Source organism: Mirounga angustirostris, unplaced genomic scaffold, assembly GCF_029215605.1.
Source record: "Mirounga angustirostris isolate CCGP_5_RB_7025 unplaced genomic scaffold, mMirAng1.0.hap1 SCAF_10, whole genome shotgun sequence".
Lineage (NCBI taxonomy): Eukaryota > Metazoa > Chordata > Mammalia > Carnivora > Phocidae > Mirounga > Mirounga angustirostris.
The window spans coordinates 77,140,065-77,162,750 of NW_026991718.1; the positions used below are offsets into that span (position 1 = coordinate 77,140,065).

At 48.8% G+C, this 22,686-nt stretch overlaps 1 protein-coding gene across 5 annotated transcripts in view; it reads left to right on the forward strand.

The window, feature by feature from the left end:
• INPP4A (inositol polyphosphate-4-phosphatase type I A) overlaps nucleotides 1-22,686 on the forward strand; it is a 132,066-nt gene that overhangs the window by 48,511 nt on the left and 60,869 nt on the right. The gene's annotated exons all lie outside the window — the stretch shown is intronic.

A 22,686-nucleotide genomic window follows, 5' to 3' on the forward strand; every position in this document is an offset into this window, starting at 1 on the left:
AAAGACATAGGAATGTGAGATGGGATTTTAGAAAAGGGACAGAAACTCTGTGGGAGAGGGCTGAGATACTGGGTGTAACAGACCAAGACTTGAATGCAGCCGGGATAAGTAATGATAAATATATTCAAAGAACTAACGCAACATGCTTAAAGAAGTAAAGACCAAGATGATGACAACTTCTGACCAATTAGAGAATAAATCAGTAAAGAGCTAGAAAGTATAAAAATGAACCAAATGGTTGGGGTGCCTATCATCTGACTCTTGATCTCAGGGTCATGAGTTCAAACCCCATGTTGGGCATGGAGTCTACTTAACAACAACAACCGAACCAAATGGACATTCTGGAGTTGAACAGTAAAATAACTGGTATGAAGAATTCACTAGAGGGCCACAGTGCTAGATGTTCACCAGTAGAAGATAGCATTAATAAACTTGAAGATAGAATGGTAGAGATTATGCATTTCATTTTTTAAGAAAGATTTATTATTTGAGTTTGGAGAGAGCGAGTGGGCATGAATAGGGGGAGGGGCAGAGGGAGAGAATCTTCAAGCAGACTCTCCACTAACATGGGGCTTGATCCCACAACCCTGAGATCACAACCTGAGCTGAAACCAAGAGTCATATGCTTAACTGACTGAGCCACCCAGGCACCCTGAGATTATGGATTTCAAATGATGGTGGTGGGCGGGTGGTGAATGAAGAAAACAAACAGAGCTTCAGAGAAATTTGGGATATCATTAAACATGCCAAGATACATATGATACAAGTACCAGAGGCGAGGAGAAAGGAACAGAAAAAAGTATGAGAAGAATTAATATCTGAAAACTTCCCAAATTTGATGAAAAACAATCTACACATTTAAGAAACATAGGAAGCTCCAGTAGCATAAATACAAAGAAGTCCACATCCGAACACATTGTAGTAAAAGATGGTGAAAGAGAAAAATGACTGCGAGTGTACCAGAGAATTCCAGTAAGATTAACAGTGGACCTCTCCTAGAAACAATGGAGGTGGGATGGAGAAGAGAGTGGGATGGCATATTCAAAGTCCTGAAAGGAAAAAAACGCACCAACCAAGGACCTTATATCCAGCAAAACTCCCTCTCAGTAGTGAAGGTGAAAGATGGTCTAAAATTAAAACAAAAACAAAAAAGAATTTGCTGTCAGGAGGCCTGCTTTACAGGACATTTAAAGGAAGTTCTTGCTGACAGCAAATGACCACAGACAACTATTCAAATCCATACGAGAAGACCTTGAGTGCCAGTATTGGTTATTATATGATTATAAAAGACAGTATTAATGTGTATTTCCCCCCCTTTCTTCTTTTAACTGATTTAAAAAGCAATTTTATTAAATGATATGTGTACAGTTATATTGTTGGGACTCTAACATTTAGAGAAGTAATGTATTTGGCAATAATAGCATAAAGGAGGCAAATGGGAGCAAGGCTTTCTTGGAGTATGGAAATTACACTGTGTTAGGTAACTTGAATCCACAGGATAAAAGGAAGAGAACTGGAAATAGTAAATAAGAAGGTTAATATAACAGACTCTGAATATATACTTGCTTTCCTTCTGTCGGCTTCTTTAAAGATTTCTTATTTTATTTTATTTTATTTTTGAGAGAGAAAGAGTGCATGCATTCGAGTGGTGTTGGGGAAGGGGCAGAGAGAGAGGGAGAGAGAATCCCAAGCAGCTCCACACTCAGCACAGAGCCCAACATCAGGCTCCATCCCACAACCCTGAGATCATGACCTGAGCTGAAATCAAGAGTTGGACACCTAACTGAGCCACCCTGGTGCCCCTCAGCTTCCTTAAAAACGTGAAATTATATAAAGAAATAGAGACAATATATTTTTGGGTTTCTAATATATATATATAGATAGATAGATAGATAATGATACGTGTAACAACAATTGAACAAGAAGGAAAAGGGACGAGAACTACATAGGAGGAATATTTCCCTGTCTCACTGAAATTGTGTAGATAAAGTAATTAAAGTTTACACTAGAAAATATTATCACTTAATGCAAAGGAGAGCAATAAATGAGGAAGAGAGGAACAAAAAAGACAGATGTCTATGCTCTTGCCACCTTCAGATGGTTTTTAATTATACAGGTATAAGCTAAATATTTGAGTTTGACTTTAATTCTGCGTGAAAAGAAATTTTATCAGCCTTCTCTGCATAGAGCCCTCCTCTGGCTCTGGTTTATTCTGGGTCTTTTTGTCAAAGATGTGTTTTAAATGTTGCATTCAGAGCACGTACAGGCCTGACCTGGAGGCTGTAAAGATAAAGGGAACAGCTGTGGAGTGAGGGAGAAACTTGGGGCCGGGAGTTTACAGTATGGGGTTGGGGTGTCCTGGCTCTGGTGGTGTCCGAAGTTGTGACCTTGAACTGGTCACTTTTCCATCTGGTATGTGCTCGACCACAGGCTCCCCCCCATCTGCATCCCCACCCCAGCAGGTCAGTTATGGGGAGGGGAGCGAGGGGGTGTGCCTCCATGTGAGGGCACTGCGCCTCCCGCAAGCAGAAAGGTGAGGGTTGTTTTACGACCTCTGGTCCTTGATCTCTTACTGGCAGCTGCCACCAACTCCCGACGCTGGACATGGGCCTTGCCTTAGATGAGAGGATGCCAGGTACAATGTGTAAGGTATGCTGTTATGGACTAAATTGCCCCCCTGCCCCCATCATCTGTTAACCCCCCCAGTGTGACTGTATTTGGACATAGCCTCTCTAAAGAGGTAGTTAAGGTTAAATGAGGTCCTAAGGGTAGGGCCCTAATCCAGTATAACTGGTGTCCTTAGAAGAAGAAGAGCTACCAGGGAGGGGCATAAAGATGAAAGGCCACGTGAGGACCCAGCCAGAAGGCAGCTGTGTGCACGCCCTGGAGACAGGCCTCAGGAGACACCAACCTGCTAGCACTTTAGTTTTGGACCCCCAGCCTTCAGAACTCTGAGAACTTAGATTTCTGTTGTGTAAGCCCCGCAATGGGTGCTATTTTGTTACGGCAGGTGGAATAGGCTAACGCACCTGTCTCGTGTATTCTTTCTTGATACCCACCGGCATTGCTGCCGAGTTCTGCCCCACTGAGTTCCACTCAAAATTATAAATGCGTAAGCAAGAAAGAGATTTACAAGTGAGAATGCTGTTTTGGAAGTTGTTTTCTCTCTATCCTCCTCCTGTTTAACGTTTAATGATCAGCTGGGCGACAAGCCACCAGAGCGGTGCTGTCCACCTGCCAGAGGGGGCTGTGGGTCTGGTTGGTGTGCACCGTGATCAGCAGTTAGCCCAGCCAGGTCGGGTTGGCACTGGACTTTGATCCCCTCCCTGTTTTCCCCCCTAAAACAGTGGTGGTGGATAATCACAGGGTATTTTTAGAACTGCTTTGCAGTTTCTCTGTGCAAACCTTTTCCTGGGTACATGATTTAATCCTCTCATCCAGCCTTGTTTAAGATCTACAGAGTGCTATATTTATTTGACTTTATTTGAAATTTCCAAGCTTTTCAGAATATTGCTCCAAGAAGTCTGATGCCTACAGATCTCTAGAGCTTATGCCTTAAAAGGCTTCACTGCTGATATGTTTGTAGGCATTCTTATGACTTATCTCTCCCCTTTTTTTCCTAGACCATATAGGGCAGGGCCGCTAAAAACCCCCTTGGAATTAGTGCCAGGAAGTCTTTTTTTTTTTTAATAAACTTTGTTTTTTAGAGCAGTTTTAGATTCATAGCAAAGTTGAACGCAAAGTACAGAGAGTCCTCATCCACCCCATCTCCACACAGTCTTTTGATCGTGCCCTTGGGATCTTCCAAGGATAGTAGGGGGAGAGTGTCCTTTCTGGAGAGGCAGTAAGTTTCTGCCACATCACTGACTTTCAGCGATCAGGTGGAGGGGAGGGTGACAGTCTGCCTGCCTCAGTCTTTGACTTGAATGGCACTTGGGCCTGGCACCCAGCAGAGTGTCCCTCTGTCTACTGTGGGCCCAGTAGAGCCACAAGAGATGACCTTGGCAGGCCCAGACCTAACTCTTGGGGAAGCCTTCCTAACCCTCACCACCTCAGGCTGTTTCATTCTCCAGAAAGAATGTGTCATTTCAAGATTTAAATCCTGACTCCTGTCTTTTCAAAGCATTTTTTTGCCTTTGTATCTCATCTGACCCTTAGCAAGGCTTTGTGTCACTTAAATTTTACTTAGTAACTTCTGGTCCACAAAGCCTTCGCACATATGTTCTCAGTCGAGATTTGCAACAAACCTCTACAGTGCGACTGTCTCCCCAGCTGAATGATAGAGGACACGGACTTAGAGTCAAGCTTTCCCTCAGAAACAGCTGGTTGGAGGTTGGGGATGGGGATGGGATGCTGTGTTCCATTCAGTCTGCTCTAGGCCCAGTGTCCTGAAAGGGACACGTCTGACCCTGGAGGGATGGATGCAAGCGTTATATCTGAATAATTAAATTTGGGGTGTGTGTGTGTGTGTGTGTGTGTGTGTGTATATACACATACACACAAGCCTTTAAATATGTAAGTATATATACATTTAAATATTTAACTGGTTCAAATATTACATGTAGTAAATTTAAAGAAATTATTTAAAGAAAATTTCTTTCTTATTTAAAGAAAAATCTATGACCGCCAGTACAAGGTCACTGTAGAAGTCAGGATGCCTGCGTGCCTGCCATTTGGGAAGTATGACAATATCTGTGCGAACTCCGAGAGATGACCCCAGTGGAAACCAGAGTCCCACTGTCTGCCCCAGCCTTGCTGGTTGTCCACAGAATGTCCTCCCTGAGACAGGGAGTACTGGTTCTCTGTGGCCGAGGCAGGCTTTGTTGTGAGGAGCAAATGACGGAGCAGAATAAACACAAATCAGACCATTTTGGGGCACTCTAGCAGTGTCGGATTGTAAATGGGGGGATAAGGGGTAGGGAGGACGGGCCACATCCGGCAGGGGGGCTGCCAAAGTGCCCACAGTTTGTGATCCAGAGGTCTGATGGCTGAATTAAAACCCAAAGCAGACCAAGCGCCCAAGGGCCCTTACTCTGTATCAGCTGTGTTTCAATGACATTTCTGTACCCCTGTTTGTGGATTGATAAATATGCTGATGCACCAGGCACTGCTTAGCCAAGCAATGCTAGGAGAGTTCTGGCCTGATGCAGGGTGTCTCTGAACTGATCCAAGACTTCAGTTGCCTTCATAGAGCAGCGCCTGCTCCCTTCCTGCACGGTATTTCTGAGAAGATGTGAGTGTGTTCACACCTGCCTGATGGGTGTGCCTCTGACCCCTTTAAGAGCCCAGTCCTCATTGACTCCTAGGGATGGGCTGGCTGAGCGTCTGTCCTGGGAGTGTTAGTGATGCCTGTCTGGGCTGGCTGAACTCTCCAGATGAGAACATTGCATCTGTTGGGGGCGAACCACCCTGGCTCTCCAGGCAGCACCCTGGCCTGCACTGAAGGAGGCAGGGCCTGAAGCTGGCTGGCAAGAGGGTTCGAGGTGGCTTGGAAGATGTATGTGCTATGAGCTAGCTTCCAGTTTGTGGTTTTTCTACAAATCTCTTCTAGTGGGAGATGGAAGCAGTTCTAGAAAGTAAATTTTGAAGGCACATTTCCCCCTGATCTCTTTATTACCTGACTGCCAAGAATGTTAAAAAAAAAAAGTGAAAGCACACGTAGAGATTTTAATTAGTTTTCATTGTCACTGCTCTTGGTGATGGCAATTTTACATATGATATATGACAGGGAGGCATTTTATGGGGGCCTTTGTTCTCAGTGTGTTCTCCACATTTCAGAACTCAGCTGCAGATTTTGGAGAAAAAGAAAATAATGGTAAAAGTACCTTGTTCTTGCACAGATAGCCCGACTAGTTAGCGTCCTCTTTCTAAAGAAGAGCACAACCAGATTAGGAATCTTTCTGGAACAAGGCCACAGAAAAAGGGAAGATGTTCCCGGCACCTTTGTGGAGCAGTCTCATGACTGCACAGCTTAGGGTGAGGTCATCTGGGTGAGCCCCCTTCAAGGTGAAAGATGGCCCTGGTGTAAGGTGTTTGCGCTAGACCTGAATTGCTTGGCCTCTTCAGTTACCAAGTGGTGTTAGTTCCTTTTATGGTCGTTGATATCCATTGGGTTTTCTTTTATTTACAGAATTGAACAGTGCTTCCTTCCAGCTAATGGCATGTCCTGGCTGTAGGTTTCATTGTTATGATGACAAAGTGACCTTTGGATCGCCCTGGAGACCTGCCAAGACAGGAGAGTTGTTTTTCAAGTGTCAATTGTAGATGTTGCCCATCCATTCTATGTCAGGTGCCATCTCGGCCCAGCCTTACCAGATAAACAAGAGGTTTGTTTTCAAAAGCCCAGTAGGAGAGTTTAAGAAAGTACCAAGATTTTTCCAATTTATTTGAACAACTAGAATTCTAGAGCATTCTTCGTGCCTACCAGCTGAAGCCCAGCTCTGTGGTCTAGTATTAGTGGCTCCCTGCAGCTGACCCTGCCTGGCTCTCCAGTCTGTTTTCTCTGTCCCTTAGAATGCTGGGCTTCCCTGTTCCCTGAATTAGTTGTCCTTGAGCGTGCCTGTGCCTTTTAAAGTGAGTTATGTCCACACTGTGCCTGGATCATCTTCGGCCAGACTGACCTCCCTCACAACCTAGGGCATGCATTTCATTTTGTCTTGTCTGAATGTCTTTGTTACTCTGTTGGGTCTCTTCTGACTCACCTGTGTGTCCCCTCTAAGTGTCTGGCTTGGCACCTGTTGAATGAATGAGTGAATGAATGAATGAACAACTGCAGTTCCAGATTGCAGGCTCCCATGAACTCTCCTATCAGCATGTTGCAGGCCGTTGGCGGACCAGTCATTCCAGCTGAGCACAGAAGCCTCCCCAGAGCTACTCTCTGTCCTCTGCCCCCGGTCCCTCCTCTGTTGGCCTGATCATCACTGGTGGTTGGGAAGATGTGCCATGGCAGGTGTTGCTATTGAGCATGAGGACACCAAGTGTCAGTAGGCGCCTCTTCCTGCCCACTTGAGCTCACTTACCACTTTGAGCGCTGCCTGAAGAATGCCTGGGTCTCAGAGTCACTGCTGGTGGCTCGTTTTAAAATTGCTTTTCTTGGGTTTTCATCATTCCTGCCACCCTCAGCTTTGCAGTAAGAGCTGTGGCCAGGCTGCCATGGGAGAGGCCATGGAAGGCCTCCTGTGAGGGCCCTCTTCACCCTGGTCAGGCACGCTCCAGGCCACACTTCGAGGGGCTACCTGTGAAGGGGAAACACTGATTAGTGAGGGAGCCCCGGAACTGCTCCCCACCTCCACCGACTGGGAGGCAATCCTAGGGAGGGATCCTGACTTCTCCAGCTTTGGTCCTGCGCTCTCCTCCTTGCACAAACACCTGGGAGAATTACGCAAAAGAAAGGACTCTCTTTGGTGCCAGACTAACCAGCTGGTCCGCCAAAGAGCTGGTTTCCCTGTCTCAGTCCTACCATATCACATCTTCAGAGAAACACACACACACACACACACACACACAACCCCACAACCACGAAGAAAACCCAAACCAACCAAATAACACAACTGAGTAGCTAAAGCTATAAAACCTTCTCTCCAGAGAAGGCTCATGTAAAAATCAGGACTGCTTGCTTTTTATTTTTATATGAAAATATGGAGCACAGAAGTCCTTTCAGAGTCTTCTCTACGTGTTCTACCCGACAGTGATTGGTTAAAACAGTATTCCTATTTTGCAGCTAAAGTAAGCTAATAATATACCGTTTTGCTAGAGATTTATATATGGCAAAGCTTACAGAATGTGTGACCCACTTTGTTTCCAAGGTATGTAGAAGACAGACTTCTTTCCCTGATTTTGGTTTGTTTGTGCAGAAGCTAAAATCAGCCTGGTTGGGTGTTGCCCACTTGGAGGCCTTGGGCAAGTCATCCTCAGTCTCCTGGCTTGTTGCCTTGTTCCAGAAATAACTTTGTCTTCCCGGCATTTCATTGATCTGTGGTTGTTGCTTCACATTTATAGCCCTTTATGGAATTTTGTGGCTACTCAGAAAGCTTTATATTCTCTTGTGAAACCAACCTTGACACTTCTGAATTAGAAAACAAGCTTTCCTAGTGATTATAAAATTAAACGGAATCCACCCAACTCCAGTCATCTGAAACACATTGGAACTTTGAAGTTATTGTCAATCCTGCTCTGTCAGTGGTCTAGAAAGAAATAATGTTTTTGGAGTGAGCCTGTAAGTAAGTGCCTCTTCAGGGCCAAGTACCAGCCTACTGAAGGTGCTGGAGTGAGGATGGTGAAGGGTTCCACAGGAATAAGGGGGGAGGCACTGGGGTGCCGTGGGAGTGGCTGGATTGGAAACTGCATGGGGATGCCGACACGTAGATGCCTGAATTTGAAGTAAACCTGCAGCTATCATATTAGATGAGCCCTAGGAGCTGGATCTTCCTTTGTTTTCCCAGAACTCCATTAGCATTAGCATGGAGTTTTCGAAAGTTGGCTGGGTATTTGGCTGGGTATTTGGTATTTCGAAAGTTGGCTTCATGGTTGCTCACTGACCTGGCATAATCGTGGAGCTTCCCCTTCTGAAAAAGCTCAGGCAGCTCCAGGCCCGGATCTCACTGACCTCTCTGGGAGCTGGTGTGGGTGCCCAGCTTCCCTTACAAGAGTCCATTTTGCTGTTAGGTGAACAAAAAGTACCAGCAAAGGGGTGCCTGTGTGGCTCAGTCGGTTGAGTGTCTGACTTGATTTTGGCTCAGGTCACGATCTCAGGGTCCTGAGATGGAGCCCTATGTCAGGCTTTGCACTCAGCAGGGAGTCTGCTTGAGAGTCTCTCTCCCTCTTCCCCTCCCCCGCTTGTGTTTTTTTTCTCTCTCTCTCTCAAATAAATCTTTAAAGAAGAAAAAAAGTACCAGCAGGTCTTTGGGACTGTAGGATTTCCCAAGTAGGCTCACCTTGGTCAAGGCCTGTGTTTCCCCACATGGGGCCTGCCATTTTTATGTGTCCAGCCACCGTCTGAGTGGTACGCTGGTTCACTTGCCCTGCACTGCTTCCGTTGACAAACCTCAAATAGGACGTGGGAGTTTTTGTAAGGAGAGGGCGGATGCATGTTTTATTCTTGAATTGTGGAGTGTGTGTCAGCAGTGTGAGCTGGGGACAGCGCGTTAACTGTTTCCCAAAGCCCCTTGACATAGTCTTCACTTACTAAACCAGGATATTCTACAGTGGATGAAGAAACCTGTTGGGAACAGTAAAGAGACAGAAATGACAGAAAACCACAGTAGTTGTACAAAACAAGCCGGAGAAACCCCTGCTAATCGGGTTAACGTGTCACCAGAGAAACTAGGTCTTGAGTCATGACTTGCCGGTTCAGGGGTTCCCACTCTACTTTTCCATTGAAACATACCACAGTATTTATGTAGGTCCTTTCTCTACCATCAGAAATACAGGACATTTCTTACGTATATATTTTTTACTTTAGTATTAGTTAGTGTTGTTGGCCAGGTTTTTTCTTTTACCCCATTCCATACAGTTTTGTGTTTTTTTATTTTAATTTTATTTTGCCCCTCCCCCCAGTTTTGTGGTTTTTAAAATTTATTTTGAAATACTTTAACAAAATATTGGTAATATTTTTTTCGAGGTACTTAATTTCAGCTTGTGAAAAGGAAATCAAACATGAATGATACAAAACAAGAAGTCACCCCCATCTTGAAGTTCTCTCTTGTGCCTTCTCTAGGAAGGTCTGTTTCCTCTCCAGTCCATAGTGTTGCTTAACATGAAGGTTGGAGTTTGGGGTCAGAGACTGTGACCAGAGGGGCCTTGTAAAGACTGTGGGTGGGGACCGAAAGGGAAAGATTGGTTTGTGTGTTTTAGATCTGGAATCTAAAGAGGGGTGGAGGGAAGAAAGTAATATTCTAATAAACATTATAAAATGAAAATAATACATGTGAAAGTGCTTAAAAATGAGGAACTAGCCAAGGGAAAAGATTGTGCCTTTTACCTGCATCTGGTTGTAGTTTGCATTAACGTGCCCTGCGGGTTGTGCCTTGTCGGGAAGAGTGCGGGACGACTAAGGGTTGACTCCGGTCCTGACTTCTCTCTGGGGCTCCCGCTCCCCTCGTGGGCCTGGCTCCCGTCTGTCCAGCAGCTCCCTTGGCAGGGAGGCGTGAGGAGGACTGCGGGAACCAGGGGGCACGGGAGGGAGGCACCTGCCCGCAGAGCTGCTGCTCGTGCTCACACGGCTGCCCGTGACGTTTTCTACCTGAGGAGTCTCTGGACAAGGTGTTTCTCTTCCTGGATGCCAGACGAGGCAGGTGAGCGGCCAGATGGCATCTCGGGCTGGGCAGTTGTCCGTCTCCTTTCTTGACCTTCTCCTGCTAGCTGGAAACAGGATGAGAAACTCCAGTGGGCAGCAGACACTGACCGAGTCCCCGGAGGAGCACCGGGCTGTGAACAGACTGCAGGGAGGGAAGACAGACGGTGCTCTGTCACACAGGGAAGTGTCTCGGCCACCATCTTGTTAGCCACCTTCCGTGGCCCGTAGCAGGAGCCCTCCGCTGTGGAGACTCGACGAAGGTGACCTGACTGGCGGCCTCGGTCTTGCATTTTTCCACAGCGAGCTGTAAAGCTGTGTCGTGCACTTTTGTTCTGTAACTCTCTTGATGTCATGTGAAAGAGCAAAACAACAACAAGACTCCTTGTTCCCAGTCCAGGGAGGCGTCACCCCATCTCCCCTGCCCTGCCCTGCCCTGCTCGACAACTCACATTCCTGGGAACGGTGGCTCTTGGCCACTGTTATTTTGGCCACGTGGCTGCTGGGGGCACTTGGTGGCCTCTGTGGGCATTTCTGGCTCAGGCCAGGCAGTCGTAGAGTAGAAGGGGTGGCAGGAGAGGCCTCCTGGTGTCCATCAGGGCTGTTTGTGTGATGGCTTCTGTGCCACGGCCCCAGCTGCCACATTACATTGTTGGAAACGTGAGTTCATTTATGTACAGGTCTTGTAGCTGACATATAGATCATTTTATTTATTTATTTATTTTTTAAGATTTTATTTATTTATTTGCGAGAGAGAGAATGAGAGACAGAGAGCACGAGAGGGAGGAGGGTCAGAGGGAGAAGCAGACCCCCTGCTGAGCAGGGAGCCCGATGCGGGACTCGATCCCAGGACTCCAGGATCATGACCTGAGCCGAAGGCAGTCGCTTAACTGACTGAGCCACCCAGGCGCCCTAGATCATTTTAGTTCTATAGTGGTTGAAGAGCTCCAAGAGGAAAGAGCTTATACCTAATTTTATGTTTATGCTTACTTAACAGGGGGAGTTATTTGACTTTTTTAAGTTTGAGGAACACTTGCTACAGGATCTCTCCATTTGGATCCTGAAAGTTGTGGTGAGTTGTGAGGATTCACTCCAGCCTCCCCGCCACCCCCACTTTGTGGGGGATTCCCCCACCAAACTCATGAGTCTTATGGGAGCACTCATGCTACAGTGTGACCCCAGCCCTCTGGCCTGGGAGCACCTGGCTCAAGCTACACCCTTGGATTGCCTTCCCCAGAATGAGCTGGGCTGGAGACCGGGAGAGAGTCCATGCATGCATTCAGCCTCTTCAGTGGCTAGACTTGGAGAGTAAAGTTGGGGGCTGTTGGCTGCCTTGATATCACCATGAGCACAGGTTCGTTTTCAGGGAAGGGGAGCATGACAGGGGTCAACAGAGGAGAGCCCAGAAAAATTGTCTATGCTGCTGACATTGGGGTCCTTGGGCCAGCTCAGCCACATTCCTGTTCAAGTTTTATAAGTCAGCCCCAAACCTTTATGACAAATGTGCCTTTCTGCTGAAACTCATCGAACTGGGTTCTCCGGGCTGCAGCCCACGTGTCCTGGCTGTTAAGTATGGTGTTTTGGCCATGAGTACCCAGACCCTGCCCTCACCACGAAGCCTTCTTCACTGAATCCCCAGGGACTGGGGGGATGGGCTGAACGGACATACTGTCAGGGCAAGGCAGAGGCAGCTGCTGTAGCTGGGGTGTAAGCCACCGCCCTGGGCAGGCACACCCTCTTTGCACTGTGATACTGAAGAACGTTGAGCAGCTGTGGCCACGCCCCTCCCAGCACTCCCTGGGCTAAAAGGACAGACCCCTCCCAAAGGGGAGGCAGGAGAGAAGCGGAGTGTGGGGTGGCATCTGCCCCGGTGGCTGAAGAAAGTCAGGGCCCAGCTTCCAGGTGGCCAGCTCTAGTGGGCGGAGAGGTAGAAGCAGGCACCAGGCCAGACCTTACAGCCTTGGGTTTGAGTGGAAAAAGAAAAGGGAAGAGAAAGAACAGTCTCGGGCAGTGAGTGGGGCACACCCAGCTGAACGTTGGGGCTCAGGGCCCCTCCCCAGCCCTAGAGGATCGAGAGAGTTCTGTTCTAGCTGCATCTCCTGGAACCGAGCTTTGAGTAAGTGCCCTGGGCGAGGGGGAGCATCTGGGTCTGAGACAATACCTTCCTTCATTGGCTGGTAGGTCCGTTACAGACCTCCAGTCAGAGTGAAGCTGGCCCACAGGTCACAGGAAGCTGTCGTCCTCATCTCTTTGGCCGTTGGTCCTCTGGGAACTGCCATGTCATTGACAGTGGGCATTGATAGATACTGGATACAGTCCTTCTACACACCTGTTTGGAAATTTCTCTGGCACTCCTGAGAGGCCTTCCTGGCTGACATACTGGCGAACTTTCAGTTAATTATGTGAGGGCTTCAATGGCCAAGTTGACAATGGAGCAAGACATGAGACTTGTCAAAGTCCTGGACATTTCTCGGAGAGAGAAGACTGCATTGACACTGGCGAGCATTGTCTCTAGTAATGAACAGGCAGCTCTTACAATAGACTATAGTGCTTAGTGCAGTGCTTCCATTATCTTTGCTTGTGCTACTCTGGGAAACTTCTGTGGCAATCCAATGACAGACAAAGCCTGGCACATGGGAGTGAGAGGACTGAATCAACACTGGGTCAAGTCTCACCAAGAAAGAGCCTCCAGAATCCCTGGTTCTAGCACCTGGGGCACCCCTGCCAGTAAAGAAGGGGGGAGGGGACAGTAGGCCAGCCCTTCACACAAGGGAGGGTTGGAGAAGATCTTTCACCAGCACCAGTGTGGCCCTCAGATTGTCCCCCATTCATATTTTTGTTGCAATTCTGGTCATGTATTTCCTGACCAAGTCCCCTTGTTCATCTTTGTATTCCTAAGGCCTGGTCCGTGAGAGACCCTCACTGTTGTTGAAGAGATAACATGTAGCGAAGAAACATCATGAGGTGTAGAAGGAAAAAAAGAAGATGCTTAAGAAAAGCGGCTTAAGAAGTGTGGGGTGTGGGAGGGCTCGGAACAGCAGAGGCCACCAGAGGGTCCTTCCCTTTCTGCAGCTGCTGTCTGAACTTCCCCCACGTAGCATGTCTCTCTCATCTCCTGGATGTGAGCCCCCAGACCCAGGTTTGTGCCCATGTTGCGCAGCACAAACACTTTTTTTTTTAAGATTTTATTTGTCAGACAGCGAGAGAGTGTGTGCGAGCAGGGGGAGGAGCAGAGGGAGAAGCAGGCTCCCCGCCGAGCAGGGTGCCCAATGTGGGTCTCGATCCCAGGACCCTGGGATCGTGACCTGAGCCGAAGGCAGACGCTTAACCGACTGAGCTACCCAGGCGTCCCTCAGCACCAACACGTCGAAGCATGTTTTCAGGGTGACTTATTTTCAGGCTAGTTCCTATAGAAAATCCCCCAAAGGTCATGGCTTATACATGGGCCACAAGTCCATTTTAAAGTGGACTGTCCCAGAGACCTCCTGAAGAGGCTGGTTTTTAGGAAGGACATTGGAGGTGAGGGAACTGCCCTCCGATGTCTTCCAAGGAAGAGCAGCCTGTAAGAGGGTGGCTGGCCAGGGAGGTCTAAACGGCAAGGAGCCAGGTGGGAGCCAGATGAAGACACTGGCGCAAGGGTTCATGGCCTCGCCAGCGCTGTGTAGAGACAGAGTGGGGGCTGTAGAGGGACTGTCAGAAGCCAAGGCCGTGGGGCAGGGGTGCCGAGGCGGGCTGAAGTCGAGGGATGACCAATGCATTGGCTGTGGGGTGTGAGAGGCAGAGTAGTTCAGGAGCCTGCACTGATTTTGTTTCTCAGCTGGAGCAGTGGCAGGATGGAGGTGCCATTGACCGAGATGGGAAAACTGGGGGGCTGGAGGGGAGCTGGAACAGTCTGGGCTTGTCCTGCTCCTGGGCACTAGCCCCTGCTGCCGTTGTTGAGGGGAATATGCAGGCACCCACCCAAGGTGAGCAACTCCTCCCCTCAGAGTCGGAGATGTGCTTTAGAATCTGGGTTAAGGCGTTGTGTTGTATCAGCTACCATATTCGTTAAATGGAGGAGGCAGGCTAGTTAATTGACTCGGGGGAACCCATTTCCACTGCTGCCTGGTCTGTGTCACCAGCAGAGAACTGGGCTTGGGAAAGTGGGAAGCTGGAGATAAAAGGTGGCCGAGCACAGGCCCTGAGGGGTGGGGTCTGGGTGGGGTGGGCTGTGCCTGCAGGTGAGAGGATACACCAGCCCGCACGGGTCTTCTCTGGCCTGACTTTCTGAGGCGTCCACGTCCTGCATTTCGCCACCAGCCGCACTGGATAGGTTATGCAGCACGCTCATTGACTAGGCGGTGTTCTTCGAGTGGCACACTCATGCACACTGAACCTCTGTCCTGGGCCCAAGGCCCTGTGTGGCACAGAGAGCGAGAAGTAGGAGAGGGCTGGGTCCCAGGCTCAGAAGGGGAAGGAGGAAGCAGGCCTCCGCAGAAGGAGGACTGTGCTGGGTGCTGCCCCTCAGAACGGGATCCTAATGGACGTCTAGCCCCGAAGCACAAAGAGCCAGTCCTCTTCCCTGGAGGGCTGGGGTGGGGTCGGGCCCTGGAGCCCTTACATCAGCCATCTCCTTATTTTACAGAGAAGGAACCTGAGGCCCAGAGAGGGTGCTTTGTGAAGGTGACGAGGCTCCCAGCAGCTGACCAGGTCTGGCACCGGCCACACTGCCTCCAGGAACAGTGCTCCGTTCGCCCATCCCTTTCCAGCAGCAACCTTTGGGTCTAAAAGCGTTTGGTTTAGAAAACACGGTGACTATATACTGAAGCACTTGCAAAGTGCCGTGGACCTGGGTGAAGGTTCTGGACGGCTGGAACCTTGGGTAAAAGTGTCAATAGACTCAGCTGGAGGGAAAGAAAGGCCTTCTGGGCTCACGGGTGTTTCCTGTAAAAGTGCAGTGTGGGACTAGACACAGGGGAGGTGAGGCAGAGCCCAGGGGAGAGGCTCGTGTGTCTGACACGGGTCCCTGCACCAGACTCCGTGTGGGCATTCACGTGTCTCTACATCTGTGCTTGCTCCTCAGCACATCCCAGTGAGGTGGGTGGTGTTACTCCTATTTTACAGATTGTGAAACTGAGGCTGAGGGAAGCTCAGTAGCTCTTGCCCAGTCCCCCGGAGAGGGGCGACACTGACTGAGCAAGTGCGCGGCCTCTCGCCCCTAGCTCTGGGCCTCTGCAAGGTTGATCCAAGGTTCTGGTTGCACAAGAGCAGGTGTTGAGAACCCTCTGTGGAACAGGGTGTCTGGGGCCTGCTGGGCTTGGGGCCAGAGTGCAGGAGGGAAGAGACGAAGGCCTCCCTGTCCTCTACCCTTGCCTTCATTCCTGGGGCATCTGGCCTTTCCTGCCCAGTTAATACCTGAGCCTTGGTGGCAGGCAGCATTCCTTGCTTTTTACGGTCAGGAGGCATAATTGGCTTTGTTTAAAAGATTAAGATCTTTTCTAGGCAGTTGGCTTGTTTGAAAGAGAAAAAGATGAAAGATATGTTTGCTTCCACTATCCTCGTGCATTTTAGGGTGGGGAGGGGCACCGAGGTGTGGAGCATCCAACAGTGAAGAAGTCCCCAAAATGGGCAAATGAAGATCAAGGAACCCTTACTGCTAAGTTCCAGCTTGTCTTAGCTCTTCCTGCCCTGCGTGCCAGAGCCTGTCCCTCTGCAGTCTCATAGCGGCTCATCCCACCCGTCACCGCTACCAGCTGTAGGCGAGCTGGCTGTCTTCTCCACAGTTCAGGATCCTCTTCCTCAGCCTTTCTCAGCAGCCTGCTCAAGTTTGTGTTACTTCAGGAAGAATGCCTTGGAGTATGTCTCCCCACCCCAGTAGCACGCTCCTCTGTCCCCAACCAGTCTGTCATTTCCTGTGCACCAAAACTTGACTCATTGCACTTAGGTTTCTGGGATGTCATGTAGACACATTCATTCATTCATTCATTCCAAACATAAGCCAGAGGAGTTTTCTGCTGCCATTGGCTGCTATTCTGGAATATTCAGAAGCCAGACCTTCCTGGTCCTTGCCCATCTGCTGAGTCTTCCTTTACTGGTGACTGACCTGGTCACATGCCCGGGAGCAGAATATGAGCTGTTTTGGCATTGGGTGCACTCAGCCTGCGCCCACCAGTGCCTTTCCCTAGAGCGGAGCCTCCAGCTTGCTGGTCATCCTTGCCCTTGGCCGTTCTGGAGACACTGCTCCTATGCTGGCCTTGCCCGTGCCTGTTACCATAGTCACCATAGCTCTGGCCCATTCAGTTTTTGCCATGGGCAGCTGTACCGCACCTGCCCCATGCCCACCCGAGGTTTGTGCCCATGTTGTGGTGTTTGCACCCATGCTGTTGTCATTCTCTTATTTGCTGGGATTCAAGGAATTGGTGGCCCTGAAGCCCCAAGGGTCCCAAGACCCCTGTTGGGTGTAGACCAGGTCTGGGTAGAGCCCTGGGTAGCCTCAGTTCCCAGCTGGCTCTTGTGGGAATGAGGCTGATCTTGGGTGCCCAGTGGGAGAGATGGGTCTCTTCTTCTCTCCTGGTTGGATTAGCAGCTCTAGAGCCATCTCAGAACTTGCCCTCTCAACCTTAACTCCAGCTTCCATCATGGCATGTGTCTGGGGCGGTGAGGTCTGGGGCTAGCCAGCTGATGTTGGGGTGGGGGAGGAGCAGGAGAGTTATCGGGGTGCCCTGAGCCTTGGAATTATTCACTCAGTCGCCTGGTTGATTGTCTGCTAAAGTGGGTGTTTTTTTTACTTCTCTGTGCTCTTTTCATTTCCTGGCCCCAGGTGGTGGTCTCCCTGCCACCCACGGGCTCTTTTCTCATGAACCGGGCATACCTCCTGCAGAGAACAAAGCATCATTCTTTCCCAAGCACTGTGTGGTAAGTGTGAACCGGTGGCTGTGAGTTTTATTTTCATCACCACCATTTATTGAGTGCCTTGAATGTGCCAGACTTTAGTCAGGGTAACTAATGTTAGCTGCTATAACAACCACTTCCTGAATCTCAGTGGCTTCACACAACATAGGTTCTTTCTTACTCAGGTTAAGCTCAGTGTAAGTTGTCGGTGGGGAAGGGACGGGGAGCCAGGGCTCTGTTCTACCCAGTCTCAGGGACCTAGTTTCTTTCCATGGAGTCACTCCCTTACCCTGGGCCTTGGAATTATTCACTCAGTCCCCTGCATCCAGCCAGGAATCAGGGGGAAGGGAGACTTGGAGCATCCCATGAGCAGCTTTCCCACCTTTATCTCAGCTGGTGTGCATCCCTCCACGCTCTGTCACAGAGCTGCGCCAAACTGGAAGGGGGCTGTAGAGGGTGACCCGTCAGTGTACCTGGGAGAAAGGAAAAGGCCAGACTCTGGTGAGCAAGGCCAGTCTGTCACAGAAGCTGACAGTTTGTTTACTTAATAGGTGTTTGCTAGACCCCTGGTCTATGTTTAGACTTGAATGAGGCACCCAGGAGGAAATGGAAGAAGCAAGGAGCTTAAGTCTGGCATTCATAAGACACAAGGTGCCCCACTGCTCATCCCATGGTCACACCAGGAGGTGCAATATCTAGAGGTACAGACTGGCTTGCCGTGTTAGGGAGACCGAGGCACAGCCCTTGGCTGCTGGGCACTATCTGCAGGAGGGGCTTCGTGCAGAAGGCGGCAGCTGTCTCTCTCAGGTTGTTGTTGGTAGTGATCTGCCAGTGAGCAGTATGATGCCTCATTGATCAGTGATTGTGGCTATCCTGGATTGTGGGTTTTTGAGAGAAAACCCTTCCTCTTTCTTATTCCTGTAGTAGCCTCCTCCTCCGGGGCTGCTGATTCATGCTTTGACTCACTTAAGCCTTCCATCTGACTTTCTCTCCTGTGCTGCCTGTGTTTGGAGAGCGGAGGCCCAGGGAAGGTTTCCTGGGAGCCCGTTTCCTGTCCGTGGTGACAGTGGTAGGGTGGCCTGGGCAGGGAGAATGGCCCAGTTGTATTTGGGCTTTTTGCTTTGGGTGGATTCTGATAGTTCATCCTTTACCTCCATGTGACCTTGAGAAAGTCACCTTGTTTGGACTTCTGTGGCATCATCCATGCAACTCCATTTTCAGATTATTCTCTGAAGAACCCCCATTGTATAAGACAGATGAAAATGGAAAATTCTGTGGCTAGTCCTCCCCACTCAGCTCCAGCTCAGCAGCCCTAAGAGGTTTCTGAGCCAGAGGGGGCCTCCAGAACCCCTTCCAGGCCCAGGAGCCCTTGTTCTGTGGAGGAAGAGGGCAGGCAGACCTTTGCCAAGACTGCCTTCCTGAGAAGTTTCTGACAGTGAACTTCCACCCGTCACAAATCCCATGGACCTGTGTGAACCACCACATCCCTCCTGTCTTGCTTATGCTCCTCTACCATCATCCCCCCCACCCCCACACAGGTGGAAGGGCCATGACCAGGTTTGCTATGGAGTTGATGATCTGTGTCCTCTTGCTCCTCTACCATCATCCCCCCCGCCCCCACACAGGTGGAAGGGCCATGACCAGGTTTGCTATGGAGTTGATGATCTGTGTCCTCTTGTCAGAAAGGGTCACACATCTCTCACAGAGTGAGAAGAGGCAGTTAGTTTCATGGGTTCTTGCTTCTTTCTTTGTTCTTGCCCCCAAGAAAAAAATTCCAGTCCCCTGAACAACTCCCACACACTATCTGTCCTCTTAGATGGAAGTGCTGTTTTTCTTCCTAATGAGCTCTGGTCTTCAAATGGGGCCAAGAGGAAAACCAGGGACCTTGGGAATATAAGAATCCTTGGTGAATTACTTTAAATTAATGAGACTAATAAGGAAAATCGAGTTCAGCGGCGCAGATCAGATCCATGTTCTGGATCTTGATGATTTAAATTGCAGATCCTAATTAAATGCCCCAGATAACCATGAAGTGGCTTCTGAGGTCCTCTTGACCCAAAAGCTTCTCTGGTCTGTGAACTCGATCAATGTAAAATTAGTCTGTAGATGTTCCCCTTTAAATATTTCTATCCCCAGGACCCCACCATGCCTGTAGTGCCCTCCACCCTCCTAGGGGCAGGGGCCCTGCAAGGGGAGGACATTTGGGAGCCTCCCTTGGACTGGCAGGTAGTCGGGGTACAGTTGCCTTCTGTCGTGTGGCGCATCTGCACTGGCCCAGGTGCAGGGGAGTGACCACAGCCTCGCTACAGGCTGAGCCGGGCAGCCAGGCAGGGCAGTGCAATATGCTGGAGACACACTGGGAAGAAGCTCAGAAAGAATGGCTCCTTCCTCAAGCTGATTCACACGCAGGGTGCCGTCTCTGCCTCTGGCCAGCATGGGGTGGCCAGTCCCGCAAGAGGATGATCTGAAGCTAAGAAAGGGACCAGTTCCCCAAGGTCACACCCCCAAATACGGCTTCTTCCCCATGTGGTCTCCTGCTGGCTCTTTCCCTCGTGTCCTATCTTTTTTTCTTTTTAAAATTTGTTTATTTAGGGCGCCTGCGTGGCTCAGTTGGTTAAGCGACTGCCTTCGGCTCAGGGCATGATCCTGGAGTCCCGGGATCGAGTCCCGCATCGGGCTCCCTGCTCGGCGGGGTGTCTGCTTCTCCCTCTCCCACTCCCCGTTTGTGTTCCCTCTCTCGCTGTGTCTTTCTCTGTCAAATAAATAAATAAAATCTTAAAAAAAATTTTTTTTGTTTATTTATTTGAGAGAGAAAGGGGGAGGAGCAGGGGGAGAGAGAGAGAGAGAATCTCAAGCAGACTCCCTGCTGAGCACAGAGCCCAACATAGCGCTTGATCTCACAATCCTGAGATCATGACCTGAGCCAAAATCAAGAGTCAGGTGCTTAACCAACTGAGCCACCCAGGCACCCCAATCTGTGTCCTATCTTATTTATTTATTTTTTTTAAGATTTATTTAGTTTTCAGCGGAGAGTGAGAGACAGCGAGAGAGGGAACACAAGCAGGGGGAGTGGGAGAGGGAGAAGCAGGCTTCCCACTGAGCAGGGAGCCCCATGTGGGACTCGATCCCAGGACCCTGGGATCATGACCTGAGCTGAAGGCAGACACTTGATGACTGAGCCACCCAGGCGCCCTGTGTCCTATCTTTTTAAATAACTGTGACCAGAACACAGGTAGAATATTTCATTAGGAACATGGCGCAGAGCTGACATAAACATTTCTTCATGCTGTTGTCTTTATTATAGTCATTAAAATAATTAAGCTTTTTATTGAAGTATAAAAAATCATGTCCAGCTCAAAAAATTTTTACACAGTAAATTCAGTCTTGAAATCAGCACCCAAAACAGGAGACAGAGCATTACCAGAGCCCACAGGCCTCCTCCGGCCCCACGTGCTCTCCCCAGTCAGTACTCACCCCTCAAAGATACCGCTGTCCTGACTTCTAACACCTCGAACTCATTTGGCCTGTGCTTGAACTTTGTAGAAATAGAATTGCCTAGATAGGCGCTCGTGTGACTGGCTTTCCCCCTTGACATCGTTTCTTTTTTTTTTATTTCTTTTTTTTTATTCTTATGTTAATCCCCATACATTACATCATTAGTTTTAGATGAAGTGTTCCATGATTCATTGTTTGTGCATAACACCCAGTGCTCCATGCAGAATGTGCCCTCCTCAATACCCACCACCAGGCTAACCCATCCTCCCACCCCCCTCCCCTCTAGAACCCTGTTTGTTTTTCAGAGTCCATCGTCTCTCATGGTTCGTCTACCCCTCCGATTTCCCCCGCTTCATTCTTCCCCTCCCGCTACCTTCTTCTTCTTCTTTTTTTTTCTTAACATATATTGCATTATTTGTTTCAGAGGTACAGATCTGAGATTCAACAGTCTTGCACAATTCACAGCGCTTACCAGAGCACATACCCTCCCCAGTGTCTATCACCCAGTCACCCCATCCCTCCCACCCCACCCCCCACTCCAACAACACTCAGTTTGTTTCCTGCGATTAAGAATTCCTCATATCAGTGAGATCATATGATACATTTGACATCGTTTCTAAAAGCCATCTATGTTGTTTCGTTTACAGCTGATGGACGTCTGGATTGTTGCCGGTGTTTGACTGTTATGAACGTTATGCTCTAAATGTTCTTTATACCTTTGTGAACATACATATACATTTCTGTTAGCAATTCCACTCTGAGCTGCGTACTGGCTCACGGTGGAGGTGTGTGTTCAGCTTGGGTAGATACTGCCAGTCTTTCAGCGTGGCTGCGCCATTTTACCCTCCATGAGCAGTGTCTCGGGGTTCCGTTTCTTCCACATCCTCACCAAGACTTGGTATTGTCTTTTTTCCCCCATTTTTAGTTATTCTAATGAGTGTACAGAGGTATCCCGTGGTTATAATTAGTGGTTTCCTGATCCCTAAGGAGGTCAAAGAAATTGTCATGTGTTGATTAACTTTATCCTGATCATTTTTTTTAATTAAAGATTTTTATTTATTTATTTGACAGAGAGACACACAGAGAGAGGGAACAGAAGCAGGGGGAGTGGGAGAAGGAGAAACAGGCCTCCCACAGAGCAGGGAGCCCAATACGGGGCTCGATCCCAGGACCCTGGGATCATGACCTGAGCCAAAGGCAGACGCTTAAAGACTGAGCCACCCAGGTGCCCCTATCATGATCATTTAAACAGGCATGTAATAGTGCATCTTATAGATGTTCCAGAATGCACTTACATGTAGCCGGGCATTTAGATCGGTTCCAGTGTTTGTCATTACAAACAATGCTACAATAAACATCTTTGGCCTGTTGGCAAGAATTTTGTTTTTGTTTATAAATTTTGATAAATGATGTGATAAATAATTTGATAAATAAATTTCTGAAATGCATGTTCCACTTTAAAATATTATCAGCAATATAGAGGAATCCTATAGTGTTTCCCCTAGGTCTGCCAACAAAGCATATTCTCATGAGAAGAACAAACAAACCTCTCTTGGAAGACTATTTTAGGTGAATATAGGAGTATTTAGCATTCCTTTAATTATTAGGAATGAGTTTGGTCACTTTTCCAAAACGTTTACGACCTATATTCCTCTTTTATGAATTCATACCTTTGCTACTTGCATTTTTAGTGAGGTTTTTTTGTCCATTTGTACAAGCATTACTATAAATTTCGGATATTAGTACTGCAAGTAGTTTCCCTGTCTTTACCATTTTCATTGCATATTTTGACTCTGTGTGCCTTTTGATGTCCGCAGACTGGTGAGTCTTCCCCTTGGAGACTTTTACTGTGACTCCCCAGCCGGGCCACTGCCCTCTCTGCTGAGGTGCCCAGGCTACAGATCCCTAGGTGCTCCAGTGGGAGGGATAGGAGCTCAGCCTGCAAGAGAAACTGAGTTTGCCTGAGGGCCAAGCACACTGCTCTGCCTGTTGTCTATACCCCAGACTCCAGCAATTTCAGGTAGCTCACA